We start from the raw sequence: 16,626 nt of genomic DNA on the forward strand, positions 1-16,626 counted from the left end.
TGCTCTTCTACACTCCTCATTGAACCAGGGTTGGTCGCCTGGCTTGATGGTAATAGTAGTGAGGGATATGCCGGGCCATGAGGTTACAGATTGTGGTGGAATGGAATTCTGCTGCTGATGGCCCACAGTTCCTCCTGGATGCCCAGTTTTGAGCTGCTAGATCTGTTCTGAATCTATCGCATTTCGCACGGTGGTAGTGCTACACAACACGATGGAGGGTGGCCTCACTGCGATGACAGGACTTCGTCTCCACAAGGACTGTGCTTTGGTCACTGCTACTAATACTGTCCTGGAGAGATGCTTCTGCGACAGGTAGATTGCTGAGGATGAGGCCAAGTAGGTTTTTCCCTCATTGGTGTTGTCACCATCTGCCACAGGCTCAGTTTGGCAGCTTTGTCCTTCACGATTGGCCAGCAATGGTGCTACCGAGCCACTCTTGGTCATGAACATTGAAGTCCCCCACCAAAATACATTCTGTGCCCTTGCTACCCTCAGTGCTTGTTCTAAGTGATGGTTATCATGGAGGAGTAATGATTCCTCAGCTGAGGGAGGGCAGTAGGTAGTCTTTAGCAGGAGGTTTCCTTGCCCATACTTGACCTGATGCCATGAGACTTCATGGGGTCTGGAGTGAGTGTTGAGGACTCCCTGTGCCACTCCATCCCTCTTGTCCACCGCTGTACCACCACCTCTGGGGTGGCAAAGGAGGAGTCTTAGACGTTGGCTGAAAGGTATGATTTTGTGAGCATGACTATGCCAGGCTGTTGCTTGACTAGTCTGTGGGGGAGCTCTCCCAATTTAGGTGCAGCTGTTAGTGTGGAGGACTTTGCAGGTTGACTGGGCTGGATATGCCTTTGTCGTGTCCGAATCCAGTGCCTAGGTCGATGCCGGATGATCCGTCCAGTTTTACTATTGGGGCTAAAATATCGGCCTCACCGGGTCTGTATGAAGTACGAGGCCTCACAAAAGCCGGTTTTCGGGGCGCAGTACACGTGTGCCAAAAAAACGGCTTTTCCGATCTGTCAAGATTTCTCTTGACAGATCCTCTGCATCCCTGGGAGAAGGACATTCGCACGGGAGAGATTGGGTTATTTGCCCAACTCATGCCCAGCGAATGTCCTTCAAACTCTTACGCCTGGTGAAAACAGGAGCATAGTCTACTTTTACCAGCGTAAGAGTTTTAAAACATATAAAAATTACATTTTAAAAACACATTTTTATGTTTTAAAAACCCTGTCCATTAAGGAAAGTTTATTTTAAACCTTATTAAAACACATTAAAAAGAAATCCAAAATATATTTCTAAAACATTTAATTAACTTTAATTTCAATTAATTTTAAATATGTGAGGTGTTTTATTTATTTATTATGTTGCGTTTAAGTGTTTTAGGGTTTTTTCTCATTGATAGTAATGGGAACTCGCACAAACGGAGTTTCCATTATTATCAATGAGAATACTACATCGTGATTGGTTGTCCAGGCCCACGTGACTCCAGGTTGGACTTGCGTACCTCGAAGACATCTCCCCATGCGATGCGCAGCGAATCTAGGCTTCCAACTGGGATCCTTCGTTTCTCCGGGACCAAGTGGTACATTCGTTGATTTTTTTTCGGGTCGGAGGTGTTCATACGAAGGAAGCCTCCTACCTCAATTTTAGGCCCTTTTGTTTTTTTGAGGCGGACATTAGTGAGCCGGATAGGTTTTTATGACAATTCGGTAGTCTCATGGTCACCATTACAGATACTAGCTTTTTATTCCCGCTTTTATTTAATGAAGTGAATTTAAATTCCCCAGCTTCCGTGGTGGGATTTGAATTGGCATCTCCGGATCATTACTCCAGGCCTCTGTGACATAACCACGATGCCACTGTAGCCTGCTAATCTGCGAATACTCAAAGTACAGTAACTAAGTTGGGCCTGGCTTGTATTTAGAACTTTTTGAATTATCGTGTTTCTTTCAGTACTTCAAAGATGGTTTATTTGCATCTTACTGCAAGTTTAAGTAGCAGCTATCGCCAGATTAAGGCACCGAGGGCCATTGAGCAGGATACAACCAAAGTCGAGAAGGAGAAGAGAAAATTAAGTGAATCTGTGAGTAGTTGTAAGGTAATATCAAATTTGGTGTTTAAAAGACTGAAGGTTATGGAATGAGGGACAGACTTGTGGAGGTAAAGATCGCCATAATTTTGAGGCCAGTCAAAAGAATGTGTGTGATGAATCTTAATTGCAGCACGATTATGAAAGGGTGCGGATGAGCAAGCAGGATTAGAATGAAACACACAATTGAAAGTTGAGAGGAACGCTGAGAATCATACTACTGATAAATAGAAAAAGACCAGAAAGGTTCCAATAGAAAGATAGAGAAGGGTTGGATACTGTAAGTGAAAAATTGCTCATCAGAAGACAAGCTTTGTTTTGTATCTTGTCCAAGAGTGCAAGACATATCAGACGAGCCTCGACAGATATGTTGGTCTTTAAGTACCCTGTATTGGACAAACTTAATTAGAGCACAATTATGTAGGAATAAGGAATAGCTTGCAGGATTAGAATGGAACACGATAAAAATTGAGTGGAGCGCTGAGGATCATACTACTGATAAAATGGTAAAAGATCGGGAAAGGTTCGAACAGAAATGGGTAATTTGTACTTTTTTTTTCTCACTAACTATTTGGAACAGAGGAGGCTGAGGGAAACCTAATTAAGGTGTATAAAATTGAGGGGCCTAGATAGAGTCGATAGGAAGGACCTATTTCCCATGGCAGAGGGGTCAACAACCTGGGGCATAAATTTAAAATAATTGGTAGGAGGTTTAGTGGGGATTTGAGGGGAATTTTTTTCACCCGGAGGGTGGTGGGGTCTGGAACTCGCTGCCTGAAAGGGTTGTAGAGGCAGAAACCCTCACCACATTTGAAAAGTAGTTGGATATGCACTTGAAGTGCAATAACCTACAAGGCTACAGACTAAGAGCTGGAAAATGGGATTAGGCTGGATAGCTCTTTGTCGGCTGGCACGGACACGATGGGCTTATATGGCCTCCTTCCGTGCTGTAAATTTCTATGATTCTATGATACAGATGAAGCAGCAATTGTTAACTGAGAGGATCTGTAAATTCTGGTATTGAAATGTATTCCCTTCAGTTGTTAAGAACATTAGCGAGTGAATATAGTTAACATCGTTTGATTTTAGGTCTGTTTATTTTTGTCATTTTTATTCACTTTTTATATGTACATTTATCTATTATTTTACATTGCCACACTCCAGGGCACAACACTTTGATATGTATACAAAATAGTTGCAAAATGCAGGGTGTTTTAGAGCTGCAGCCTGAAACAGATTAGCACATTCCAATTTGCAGTAGCATAGCTAAACAATTAAACTCTGACCTTAGCCTGTGCTAAATTAATGACTATTGGACTCTGGCCTTGAAGGGGCACACCTTAGCAGAAAAATACATCCTGACCTTACAAAACAGCATCATCTGACTTACGGATGACACCAGAGGAGATCTGTGCACATGTATTAACATTTTGGGATTCCTCCATCATAATTTAAATGTCATACTGTTGCATGTTCAAATTTCTGCATTACATTTAAAAGTATAAATAGAAAGAAAACCTATCTGTTCCAATCTGCATAGAAACATCCCCATCAACACACAATATATTATAGTTTTAGGAGCTACTTGTAAAAAGTATATAAAGAAAGACTGACCTCTAATTGATCTAAGGATCTGCTTAAAAACAATTGGCTTCTGAAGAAAACTTGCTCATTACAAGTTGCACACAGCTGTACTTTAAAGCCAAATAATATATTGAGCATGGTACAGTACAATTAATGTCATAAAATAGCATAGCCGTTGACCTGTGAGCCATATTGAAGTTACTGAACTTTATGACTATTCACGGAGTTGGGAGTAATATATTAGCATGGATAGAAGATTGGCTAACAAACAGAAAACCGAGCCGGGATAAATGATTCATTCTCGGGTTGGCAATCAGTAACGAGTGGGGTGTCGCAGGGCTCAGTGCTGGGACCCCAACTATTTACAATCTATATTAACGACTTGGTAGAAGGGACTGAGTGTAATGTAGCCAAGTTTGCTGATGATACAAAGATGGGAGGAAAAGCAATGTGTGAGGAGGACATAAAAAAACTGAAAAAGGACATAGACAGGCTAAGCGAGTGGGCAAAAATTTGGCAGATGGAGTTTGGGGCCCAAGTTTCCACATGATTTGCGCCTGATTTTTAGGAGCAACTGGTGGAGAATGGATTATCTTAGAAATCGCAATTCTCCACACTTTTTTTTTCTGCAGTTCTAGTCAAGTAGAACAGTTCCACTTTGGAACAGAATTTTTTCTTCAAAAGGGGGCGTGTCCGGCCACTGACGCCTGATTTGAAAGTTTCCACAGTGAAAACGTACTCCAAACTAACTTAGAATGGAGTAAGTGAAGATTTTTGTACACTTGAAAAAACCTTGTCTACACTTTAAAAAAATGTTCAAAAATTAAACAGCTACAAAGAACTACAATGTTTGCCAATGTTTCCTTCACACTGCGCGTGCGCGAACGCTCCAACGCGCACGCGCAGCGTTGCCGGCAGGAAAAAAACTAAATGGTACCCGCCCCCTCCCACTTACAAAATCGGCACGAGTGTAGGCTCCGCCCCTCCTGGGCGCCGCGCCAAACAGACAAGGAGCTGCAGGGCACTCCAGAATCGCGCGCTTTTTTTCTGCCGCCGTTTTAGGCGCGAAAAACGGGCGCCCAGCTCGGAGGTTTTTTATCGTGTGGAAACTTGGGCCCTTTATGTTGGAAAGTGTGAGGTCATGCACTTTGGCAGAAAAAAATCAAAGAGCAAGTTATTATTTAAATGGAGAAAGATTGCAAAGTGCTACAGTGCAGTGGGACCTGGGGGTACTTGTGCATGAAACACAGAAGAATAGTATGCAAGTGATCAGGGGCCTTTATTGCAAATGGGGATGGAGTATAAAAGCAGGGAAGTCTTGTTACAGCTGTACAGGGTATTGGTGAGGCCACACCTGGAATACTGTGTGCAGTTTTGGTTTCCATATTTACAAAAGGATATGCTTGCTTTGAAGACAGTTCAGAGAAGGTTCACAAGGTTGATTCCAGGGATGAGGGGGTTGACTTATGAGGAAAGGTTGAGTAGATTGGGTCTCTACTCATTGGAATTCAGAAGAATGAGAGGTGATCTTATCGAAACATACAAGATTATGAGGGGGCTTGACAAGGTGGATGCAGAGAGGATGTTTCCACTGGTGGGGGAAACTAGAACTAGAGGGCATGATCTTCGAATAAGGGGCTGCCCATTTAGAACTGAGATGAGGAGAAATTTCTTCTGAGGGTTGTGAATCTGTCGAATTTGCTGCCTCAGTGAGCTGTGGAAGCTGGGACATTAAATAAATTTAAGACAGAAATAGACAGTTTCTTAAACGATAAGGGGTTATGGGGAGCAGGCAGGGAAGTGGAGCTGAGTCCATGATCAGATCAGCTATGACCTTATTGAATAGCAGAGCAGGCTCAAGGGGCCGTATGGCCTACTCCTGCTCCTATTTTCTTATGTTCTTCTGTAACTCAACAAACTTGGTGTGTCAAAAATCTATGAATACTGAAGTGGAGGCTCTTTTCTTTGGTATAAAGGATGGGCTAGCTTATAAAAGAGAAAAAATTGAGCCTCTGCCTGCTTGAGTCTATTGAACTTTTGTGATGTGAATAAACTGTCTTTGTGAAGAATTGAGGAAGCAAGAATTTTATTACTCCTTTTCAAAAGCATGGATGAAATAATTGAACTTTTGTCATTCAGGAGTTCAGCCTTTAAGATTTTCTGTTTTCAAAGAGCTGATCAATTTGCCTTTGAGGCAGGAAGTGGATAAATAGGCTGCTGGCTGGTTGGCAATAAGCTCCTGCGAGAAGCATGTCAACTTCGATCAGAGGTTTCTGAGGAAGCCTTTGAAGGTGGGGAAGTAGCAAGACTGGTGTACAAAGATAATTTGACTGGACAGGTATGATTGCTGAAGGATGCATCACCTATGGTGGAATGGAAGGAGTGGGGACAGACACAAAGCTGTCAAGAATCAGAGCAAGGAATGTGAGCTAGGACTTGAAGCTGTATGAGGTTGCAGAGGTTGAAATTGGCCATTAAGGGAATTATAAATGAGGCAAGGATTTTCAAATCAATATGCTGGCGGATAGAAAGCCAGTTGACTATGATGACTGTCATAGATGAATGGATTTTGTATGGGCTTGGTTATAGGTAGCAAACATTTGAGTTGGTGTTTTTGTGTAAAGTGGAGCTCCGGAGATCATGAAGGAGAGCTTTGGGACTTGTCAATGTTTAGCTGGAGGAAGTTCTAGCTCATCCAAGACTTGATATTGGACAGACAAACAGACAGTCAGGCAGCACAGCAACAGTTGTGGAGTTGAGGGTGATGAGAGTTAAAGCTGGGAGCTGTTGGAATACATATGGAACATAGAAAATAGGTGCAGGAGTAGGCCATTCGGCCCTTCGAGCCTGCACCGCCATTCAATGAGTTCATGGCTGAACATGCAACTTCAGTACCCCACTCCTGTGTTCTTGCCATACCCCTTGATCCCCCTAGTAGTAAGGACTACATCTAACTCCTTTTTGAATATATTTAGTGAATTGGCCTCAACAACTTTCTGTGGTAGAGAATTCCACAGGTTCACCACTCTCTGGGTGAAGAAGTTTCTCCTCATCTCGGACCCAAATGGTTTACCCCCATCCCTAGACCGTGACCTCCGGTTCTGGACTTCCCCAACACTAGGAACATTCTTCCCGCATCAAACCTGTCTTAAACCCGTCAGAATCTTAAACACTTCTACGAGATCCCCTCTCATTCTTCTGAACTCCAGTGAATACAAGCCCAATTGATCCAGTCTTTCTTGATATGTCAGTCTTGCCATCCTGGGAGGAGATAAACAGAATTTTGAGCGATAAGGGAATAAAGGCTTATGGGGAGTGGACAGGGAAGTGTAGCTGAGTCCATGATCAGATCAGCCATACATTGAATGGCGAAGCAGACTCGAGGGGCCAAAACATGACCCCCATACTTACAGATAATGAGCCCAAATTTCCGCCCTCTTTAAAAACAGCGTACTTCCATAAGGTGCGGCAACTTTCTGGAATAAAAAGGGCGCCGAAAACTTACCTTGTGATTAAGCGAGCTGCTCGGGATGTCTTCGTGCTCGGTGTGACGCAGCACAAGGGGTTGGGGGCGGAGCCAGGTCCCGGCGCTGAAAACAGTACTGCACATGCGTGCTCGAGTGCGCGCGCATGTGCAGTAGCTCCTCACCTCCAAGGCTGCATGGGAGGGGCCCGAAGCACGCCGGCCCTGGCCGAATGGGCTCCCCGGGCGAAGATCGGGACTCTGGCCTCCCTCCCGTTCAGCTTCCCCCCCCCTCCCCCCTCCCGTTCAGCCCCCACCCCCCATGTCGTCGGTGGGGCTCGCCCACCCGGCATCTCGCTGGGGGCGGGCCCCGCCTGAAGTGTCGGCGGCGGCGGCCTGCCTTCCACGTCGGCGGCAGCAGGGCCCAATCAGTCTCTCGCCTCTCTTTTCCCCCCGGCCCCAATCCCTCCGCTGCCGGCGGGGCTCAGCCGCCCGGCATCTCTGGAGGCGGGCCCCACCCAAAGTGTTGTTAGCGGCGGCCCGGCTTTTTTGTCGGTGGCAGGGCCCGTTCAGCCCTTCCCCCTCCTTTTTTTTCCCCCCCCCCCCTCTTCTCCCCCTCCCTGTCAAAAACGGAGAGAAAGAGAGAGACACTGGCGGGGGGGGAGGGGATCCCAGCACGCTGTTGGAGGGCTCCCGGTGCTGCAATAGGTGAGTAGAAACTTAATTTTTTATTTATTGATTTCTTACTATTTTTTAATTATTTTTTGATTTTATTGGTTGATTTATTGATTTATTTATAATTTATTATTGATGATCGCTCTTTATTTGTAAAAGTGATCTGTTTAATGTTTATCAACTTCCCTCCCCGCCCCCCATCTCTCGTTCCCTACGCCTGATTTATAAGTGTAGGCAAGGTTTTTCTGCGCATATAAAAATTTACACTTACTCCATTCTAAGTTAGTTTGGAGTAAGTTTTCGCTGCCCAAACTTGCAAAACGGGCATAAGTGGCTGGACACGCCCCCTTTTGGAAAAAAAATCTGTTCTAAAATAAAACTATTCTAACTCAACTAGAACTGGAGCAAACTAAATGTCAAGAATTGCAATTTCTAAAATGCTCCATTCTAAACTAGTTGTTCCAAAAAAATAGAAGCAACTCGGGCCGAAACTTGAGCCCAATGTTGCTAAAATTCAGCAGTTATATGAACAATACGAGGAGAAAGAATGGAGCCTTGGGGCATGCCAAGGTGACTTGCAGGGTCGGGAAGAACATACATTGTGGTCTCTGCAGAGATAGGTAGGAATGGTAGGTGATGCCACAGAGCAGGACCACAAAAAATAGGCAATAGAATGGAATGGTGAACCATATTGAAGGCCTGAGAGGTTGAGAAAATGAGGAGTGATAATTTACTACTGTTGGAGTCGAACGGAATATCATAGGTGACTTTGATCAGGGTGGTACTAATCTATGTACTGCAATGAGATGATGTGAGATATTGATCAAGAAAGTCTGCCTCAGTGATAATTGTCAAATAAATGGGAATTTTTGTGCATTTGCTGCACAATTTGCATGCTTGTGGATATTTGAAACCCCTTTGGAGATTCCAAGCAAAATCCATATCAAATAGAATATCTGTATCAAATAAAACAGATCCTTGAGGATTGTTGCTGTTAATTTTCATTAATGATTTAGAGATTAGCTTAAATTGAATCATTCTAAAATTTGCTGCAGGCGTGCGTGGGGGGTTCGAAATTCAGATCAGTAGATGGCAGGCTGATTTAGTCAAGTTAGAAGAATGACAGATGTGGCAGATGTCACTTAACATGGACATGTGCAATGTCATGCTTTTGGTATTGGGACTCCAGGCATATTTATACCATATAGGTTTACCCATTTAAAGGAAGAGATCTGGGGGCAACAGTTGATCAAAAATGGACAAGCAATCTCTGGTATTTACAGTTTTACTACTGGGATCATCAAATATAAAATATAGAGCTATATAATTGGGCTAAGAAGGCAAACTTATCTGGACTGTGGAACAGTTACATCCAACATGCGGTGTTTTGTGCCGAGTCTCCTGGAATGGGAGATGAATCCCCTGGGTGCTGCTCCTTGTGCCTTTTAAATTAAAAAAGAGACTTGCATTTAAATAGTCCCTTTCAGATCTAAAGTGCTTTACAACTAATGAAATACTTTTGAAGTGTAGCCACTGTTCTAATGTAGGAAACGGGACAGCTAATTTGTGCACAGCAAGCTCCCACAAGTAGCACTGTATCAAACAAGATAATCTGTTTTTTTTTTAGTGATGTTGATTAAGGCTAGGTCACCAGGAAGAACCCCCCTGCTCTTCTTGAAATAGTGCCATGGGATCGCTTACGTCCACGTGAGAGCAGACGGGGCCTCGGTTTAACATCTCATCTGAAAGACGACACCTCTGACAGTGCAGCGCTCCCTCAGCACTGGAATGTCAGCCAAAATTTTTTTGTGCTTAAGTGCCTGGGCGGGACTTGAACCCACAATCTTCTAACTCAGGCGAGAGTACTACCCACTGAGACTCGGCTGACATGATTTTGTGCTGTATGAACCCCACCGCCACGCTTGCGAGGTTGGACTGGAAGAGGGTGGCAAGAGATTGGAATTTGGTGGGAATAAGAGACTGAGACAGAGATTGGGACTGAGGTGGGGTGGGGGTGTGGGGTGGAGGGCCAGGGAAGAGAGCAAGAGCATTTGGACTCTTGGGGGATGGATGGGTACTGGGGTACTGGGAGGGTTTAGGGGATTGGGGCTCATGGAAGGAGAGGGTGATAGGGAATTGGGGGTCGGAAGAGTGATAGATTCGATGAATGGGGGTTGGAGATTGGGGCTATGTCAGGATATTGGGGCTTGGGGAGAGGGGTAAGTGTGGGGGCCCAGCTTTTAACTTCCTCCACTTTAGTGGAAAAAAAAACGAACTTTCAAATCTTAATTGTAACTCCTCCTTCCTGTCTGTTTATACTGGACTCAACTCTACTATGAATAGTTTCATACATTTTGAGAAACACTTTTTAATTTATAATCTTGATTTAGGGCAAAGAAGACAAGATCATACCATCTACAGCACCAATTTATCATCCTGATGCATACATCTTCGTGTGGAACCAAAACCAGTACTGTTTTCTAGTGAGTAAACTCTTGCATCAAACTGTGAGGAACAATACAAGATTGTAAGGTTATTGTGGCTTTATTTTTAACATATATAGCCAAGTATTCAGGAGCATTTTTGATGATTGATACTGCATGCTTCTGTTTTACTTGCATGATGTTGTTGATTCTCATTTTGTCTTGGTATAGCTTCAATCTCAGCACTTGAGACTAATTCATGGCCCAGCTGTTTAAGTTTAAAAATACAGAAATGCATGGGGAAATACAGTGGATGTAGTATACATTGACTTCAGGAAAATCTTGGTTGGGGTATCTCGCCGGAGATTACTAGAGAAGATTAGGGGTTTCTGGAATTGGGGCAGGACAGGAAATTGGAGCAAGACATAAGAACGTAAGAAAAAGAAGCATGAGTAGGTCATTCGGCCCTTTGAGCCTGTTCCGCCATTCAACAAGATCATGGTTGATCATCTACCTTAACTCCACCATCCCGCATTATCTCTCTCCCTTGATTACCTTAATATCCAAAAATCTGTCGACCTCTGTCTTGAATATACTCAATGACTGAGCATCCACAGCCCTCTGTTAGAGAATTCCATAGATTCGCAATCCTTTTGAGTGAAGAAATTTCTCCTTATCTCAGTCCAAAATGTCTGACCCCTTATTCTGAGACTTTGGTCTAGCCCGTTTTTTGGCGCACTTATCGACGTTGCGGCAAAAAATTTTGTTGCCACTTTGACCGCTGTCCGGCCTCTTCACTGCAGTCGTGCAGCGTGGCCAGTCGAGTTGAGAGTGGAGCCGGTGTTCTGCGCCGAAAACTGTGCCGGGATGTCTGCACATGTGCAGTGGAGTCCGCTGGTGATGTCCGCGCATGAGCAGTAGCACTGCGAGCCTGCAACAACAGTAGGTCTCTCTCAGTTTAAGAGCGTGGTGATGTTCTTCCTCCCTGTGTTGCTGGGCTCCTTCAGGTAAAGTTCTCGCATTTATTCTGCCTCCTTTTTTGGGCGAGGGGCAGGCAGAGCAGAGTTATGAGGTTGATCTTTAGTGTCAGGGTCTGAGTTGTGAGGAAACACTTGAGAAACAGGCTTTTCAACTTGGTGATCTTAGTGAGATATACAAGATTATAAATAATAGAAAATGTAAATCCAGACTATTTTAAAATAATTTGGAAACATAAGACAAGGGGACAGGGGTTCAAACTGGTAAAAGATAATTTTTTGGCTGCTATCAAAGTTCTTTGCACAGTGCGTGATCAACACTTGGAATTGGACTCCCAGGCATAGTAGTGGAGGTGAAAAGTCTGGGTGGCAGGCAGGCAGGAGCACTATCCGTTCTCCTGCCCGCCCCTAACCCTGGCTGAGTGGTCTCCCGGTGCGATCGATCTTTTAGTGCTCCTGCCTGCCGGTGATTTCTAAGAGATCGATCGCACCGGGAGGCTACTCGGCTAGGGGCGGGCAGGAGAACTGATGGAAATCACCACTATCAGTTCTCCTGCCCGTCCCTAGCCCTGGCCGAGTAGCCTCCCACACCGACCGGCCCGCTGCCTTCCCGGGCCAAGTTTGAAGATGACTTACTTCAATTTTTTTTATTTTTTATTGAATTATTAGTACTTTTTGTTTGCAAGGTTTTGTAGTTTGTAAGGCTTGGTGGTTTAGGTGCAGGCAGGCCCTCTCCGCTTCCCGCCCCATCCCAGGCCGAATGGCCTCCGATGTACCCATCTGCGCCGATTTCTTTAACTCTCCGTCAGGGTTTTCTGAAGTGGCCACATACGCTGGCCTAAGTAGCGTATAGTGGAGTAACTATTAGCTGCCAAAGTTGCCTAAATGGGCAGAACTGCCCCTAAATGGGTAACTCCCCCTTTTTTAAAAAATTCTTTAAAAATCGTAACTAACTCAGTTACGCTGGTGCAAATTGATTGGGGAAAACGGGGATTTTTAAGTTACGCCAGAAAAACCAGGTTACTCCAAAAGAAAACGGAGCAGCTCCTTGCCAAATTTGAGCCCGTGAACCACTCTAGACTCCCCAGCCAGGGAAACATCCACCATCTACCCTGTCAAGCCCTGTAATAAATTTTATATGTTTCAATTAGATCACTCTCATTCTTCTAAATTCTAGGGAATATAGGCCTAGTCTCCTCAATCTCTCGTTATAGACCAGTCGCCCCCATCCCAGGAATCAGATTGACAAACCTTTCTTGTACTCCCTCTAAGGCAAGTATATCCTTTGGTAAGGAGAACAAAACTGTACACAGTACCCCAGGTGTGATTTCACCAAGTCCCTATATAATTGCAGTAAAACTTCTTTGCTCTTGTACTCCAATCATTTTATAATAATGGTTGACATATGATTTGCTTTCCTAATTGCTTGTTACCTGCATGTTCACATTCAGTGATTTGTCTACAAGGACATCCAGGTTCCTCTGAATACCAACATTTTCCAATCTCTCACCATTTAAAAAAATATTCAAATGGGAGCTATTACGCATGAGTGAAATTTTGAATGGGCTGTGCAGCCCATTTATGGGACCGCACCCCCAAAAGAAATTAGGGGGAGTATTGGTTACAACATCAAAAAACTCTTTAGCTTTGTCAAACATGATTTCCCTTTCATAAATACATATTGACTCTGCCCAATCATACTATGACTTTCTAAGTGCCCTGTTACCACGGGCCCAAGTTTCCACATGATTTGCGCCTGATTTTTAGGAGCAACTGGTGGAGAACGGACTATCTTAGAAATCGCAATTCTCCACACTTTTTTTTCTGCAGTTCTAGTCAGGTAGAACAGTTCTACTTTGGAACAGAATTTTTTCTTCAAAAGGGGGCGTGTCCGGCAACTGACGCCTGATTTCAAAGTTTCCACAGTGAAAACGTACTCCAAACTAAAGTAGAATGGAGCAAGTGAAGATTTTTGTCGAACTGAAAAAAACCTGTTCTGCACATTAAAAAAATCAGGCGCAGGTTACAAATTAGGCGTCCAGAATGAGGTGGGGGGGGGGAAGGAAACTCATTAAATTCAATAATAAATCCTTATTTATACTTATACAAATATTATACAAATAAATCCAACCTGAATAAACATTTATAAGCAAAGAAAAGATTAAATAAACCATCTTCCTACCTGTGTGAAAGTGCTTCAGGCAGGCCTTTCGGGACCGAAGGCTGAACGGGCCGGCCCGAGACTTCGGGCAGGGCTTGTCGGCGTCGGGTCGGGGGAGCGGGAGCAGGAGCGCGGGTCGGGTCCAGTCAGGGGGGGGGGGGGGTCAGGTCCAGTCGGGGGGGGTGTGGGGTTCGGGTCCGGAGGCAGGGGCGGAGCGGGTGTCTGGTCTGGTCGGGGTGGGGAAGCAGGAGCTGGCCGTGGGAGGAGCCTTATTCACGCAGCCCCAGTGAGGCCAGTCGGCCAGGACTAGGGGCTGTGTGCTTCGGGCGCCTGGACCTACTGCACTTGCGTGCCCACTGTAACGCGCATGTGCAGAGGTCCCGGCACTGTTTTCAGCGCAGGGACCTGGCTCCGCCCCCCTACAGCTCGTGCTGGCTGCGTCGAGGGTGGAGAATACGGAGGATTTTTTTAGGCGCACTTTGTGGCGCGAAAAACGGGCGTCCAGGTCGGGACTGCGCCGTTCTAGGCGCGTGTGGAAACTTGGGCCCCACGTCCCTACTAATGGATTCTAGAATTCTCTCTGTCCCTCCCTGATGTCAGGCTATAAATGGTCTATAGTTCCCTGTTTTTTCTGTTCCCTCCTTTCTTGGATAGTGGGGTTACATTTGCTACCTTCCAATCCGCGGGGACCATTCTAGAACCTAGGGAATTCTTGAAGAGAATCCGCCCGCTCCCCATAACCCTTAATTCCCTTATTGGTTAAAAATCTATCTATCTGTGATTTGAATACATTCAATGAGCTAGCCTCAACTGCTTCCTTGGGCAGCGAATTTCACAGATCCACAACCCTCAGAGAAGAAATTTCTCCTCATCTCAGTTTTAAATGGGCAGCCCCTTATTCTAAGATTATGCACTCTAGTTCTAGTCTCCCCTATCAGCGGAAACATCTTCTGCATCCACCTTATCAAGACCCTCATAATCTTATATGTTTCGATAAGATCACCTCTCATGAGTAGAGGCCCAACCTACTTAACCTTTCCTCCATAAGTCAACTCCTTCATCTCTGGAATCAACTTTGTGAACCTTCTCTGAACTGCCTCCAAAGCAAGTATATCCTTTCGTAAATATGGAAACCAAAACTGTACGCAGTATTCCAGGTGTGGTCTCACCAATACTCTGTATAACTGTGACAAGACTTCCCTGCTTTTATACTCCATCCCCTTTGCAATAAAGGCCAGGATTCCATTGGCCTTCCTGATCACTTGCTGTATCTGTATGCTAACCTTTTGTGTTTCATGCACAAGTACCACCAGGCCCTGCTGCACTGCAGCACTTTGCAATCTTTCTCCATTTAAATAATAACTTGCACTTTGGCAGAAAAAACTCAAAGAGCATGACCTCACACTTTCCAACATTATACTCCATTAGCCAAATTTTTGCCCACTCACTTGGCCTGTCTATGTCCTTTTGCTGATTTTGTGTGTCCTCCTCACACATTGCTTTTTCTCCCATCTTTGTATCGTCGGCAAACTTGGCTACATTACACTCAGTCCCTTCCTCCAAGTCATTAATATAGATTTAAATAGTTGGGGTCCTAGCACTGATCCCTGCGGCACCCCGCTGGTTACTGATTGCCAACCCGAGAATGAACCATTTATCCCTACTCTCTGTTTTCTGTTTGTTAGCCAATCCTCTATCCATGCTAATATGTTACCCCCAACCCAGTGATCTTTTATCTTGTGCAGTAACCTTTTATATGGCATCTTGTCAAATGCCTTCTGGAAGTCCAAATACACCACATCCCCACTGGTTCCCCTTTATCACCCTGTTTGTTACATCCTCAAAGAATTCCAGTAAATTTGTCAAACATGACTCTTCCCCTTCATAAACCCATGCCTACTCTGCCTGACCGAATTTTGCTTTTCCAAATGTCCTGCTACTGCTTCTTTAATAATGGACTCCGACATCTTCCCAACCACAGATGTTAGGCTAAGTGGTCTATAGTTTCCTGCTTTTTGTCTGCCTCTTTTTTAAAAATAGGGATACTACATTTGCAGTTTTCCAATCTTCTGGGACCTCCCCAGAATCCAGGGAATTTTGGTAAGTTTCACCCAATGCATCCACTATCCCTGCCGCTACTTCTCAAGACCCGAGATGCAAGCCATCAGGTCCAGGGGATTTATCCGCCTTTAGTCCCATTATCTTACTGAGTACCACCTCCTTAGTGATTGTGTTAAGTTCCTTCCCCCCCCCCATAGCCCCTTGACTATCCACTGCTGGAATATTATTAGTGTCCTCTACCCATAAAGACTGATGTAAAATATTTGTTCAGCGTTTCTACCATCTCCATGTTCCCCATTAATAATTCCGTGGTCTTGTCCTCCAAGGGACCAACTCTAGCCACTCTTTTCCTTTTTATATACCTATAGGGCCCAAATTTCGGGCCGCGCCTAGAACGGCGCAGCCCCGACCTGGACGCCCGTTTTTCGCGCCACAAAGTGCGCCTAAAAAAAACTTACAGATTCTCCGGCTTCCTGCTGGTCCTCTGGAGTCGGGTGCGGAGCAGCACGAGCTGTAAGGGGCGGAGCTAGATCCCTGCGCTGAAAACAGTGCCGGGACCTCTGCACATGCGCGCTACAGTTGGCGTACATGTGCAGTAGCTCCAGGGGCCCAAAACTGTGTGGGAGGGGCCCGAAGCACGCAGCCCCTAGCCCTGGCAGAATGGCCTCATTGGGGCTGCGTGCATAAGGCTGCCTCCCACGCCCAGCTCCTGCTTCCTCCCGACCCGACTCGACTCCCGCTTCAACCCTGCCCCTGGACCCGACCTCGACCCGACTCCCGCCCCCGGACCGGACCGGACCCGCGCTCCCCACCCCCCACCCGACCTGACCTCCCTTTCCCTCTTTCCCTCCACCCCCCCCCCCCCCCCCCCCGACCCGACCTGAACCGACCTCCCTCCTGCGCTCTCGACGCCGCACCCGTCCCGACCCAATGCCACCGAACTGTAAATCTGGTGCTGGGGGCGGGCCCTGCCCAAAGTCTTGGTCCCGGCCCGTTCAGCCTCCTTCTCTCCCCCCATCTCCCCTTCCCCTTCCCCTTCTCCTCCCCCCCTTCCCCTTCTCCTCCCCCCCCCCTTCCCCTTCTCCTCCCCCCCCTTCCCCTTCTCCTCCCCCCCTTCCCCTTCTCCTCCCCCCCCCCTTCCCCTTCTCCTCCCCCCCTTCCCCTTCTCCTCCCCCCTTCCCCTTCTCCTC

At 45.8% G+C, this 16,626-nt stretch overlaps 1 protein-coding gene across 7 annotated transcripts in view; it reads left to right on the forward strand.

Moving 5' to 3' along the window:
• LOC139265703 (ecto-NOX disulfide-thiol exchanger 2-like) overlaps positions 1 to 16,626 on the forward strand; it is a 460,596-nt gene that overhangs the window by 45,448 nt on the left and 398,522 nt on the right. For 5 of the 7 annotated variants that reach the window (XR_011593606.1, XM_070882954.1, XM_070882953.1 and 2 more), the window contains one exon: positions 10,205 to 10,297. The exons of 1 other annotated variant lie outside the window; for it this stretch is intronic. The gene's annotated coding sequence lies outside the window, so the exon portion shown is untranslated. Of the gene's footprint in view, positions 1 to 2,061; positions 2,087 to 10,204; positions 10,298 to 16,626 lie in introns of those variants that run through there. One more of the 7 variants, XM_070882960.1, reaches the window with a different exon arrangement.

This window comes from Pristiophorus japonicus, chromosome 6, assembly GCF_044704955.1.
Source record: "Pristiophorus japonicus isolate sPriJap1 chromosome 6, sPriJap1.hap1, whole genome shotgun sequence".
Classification (NCBI taxonomy): Eukaryota; Metazoa; Chordata; class Chondrichthyes; family Pristiophoridae; genus Pristiophorus; species Pristiophorus japonicus.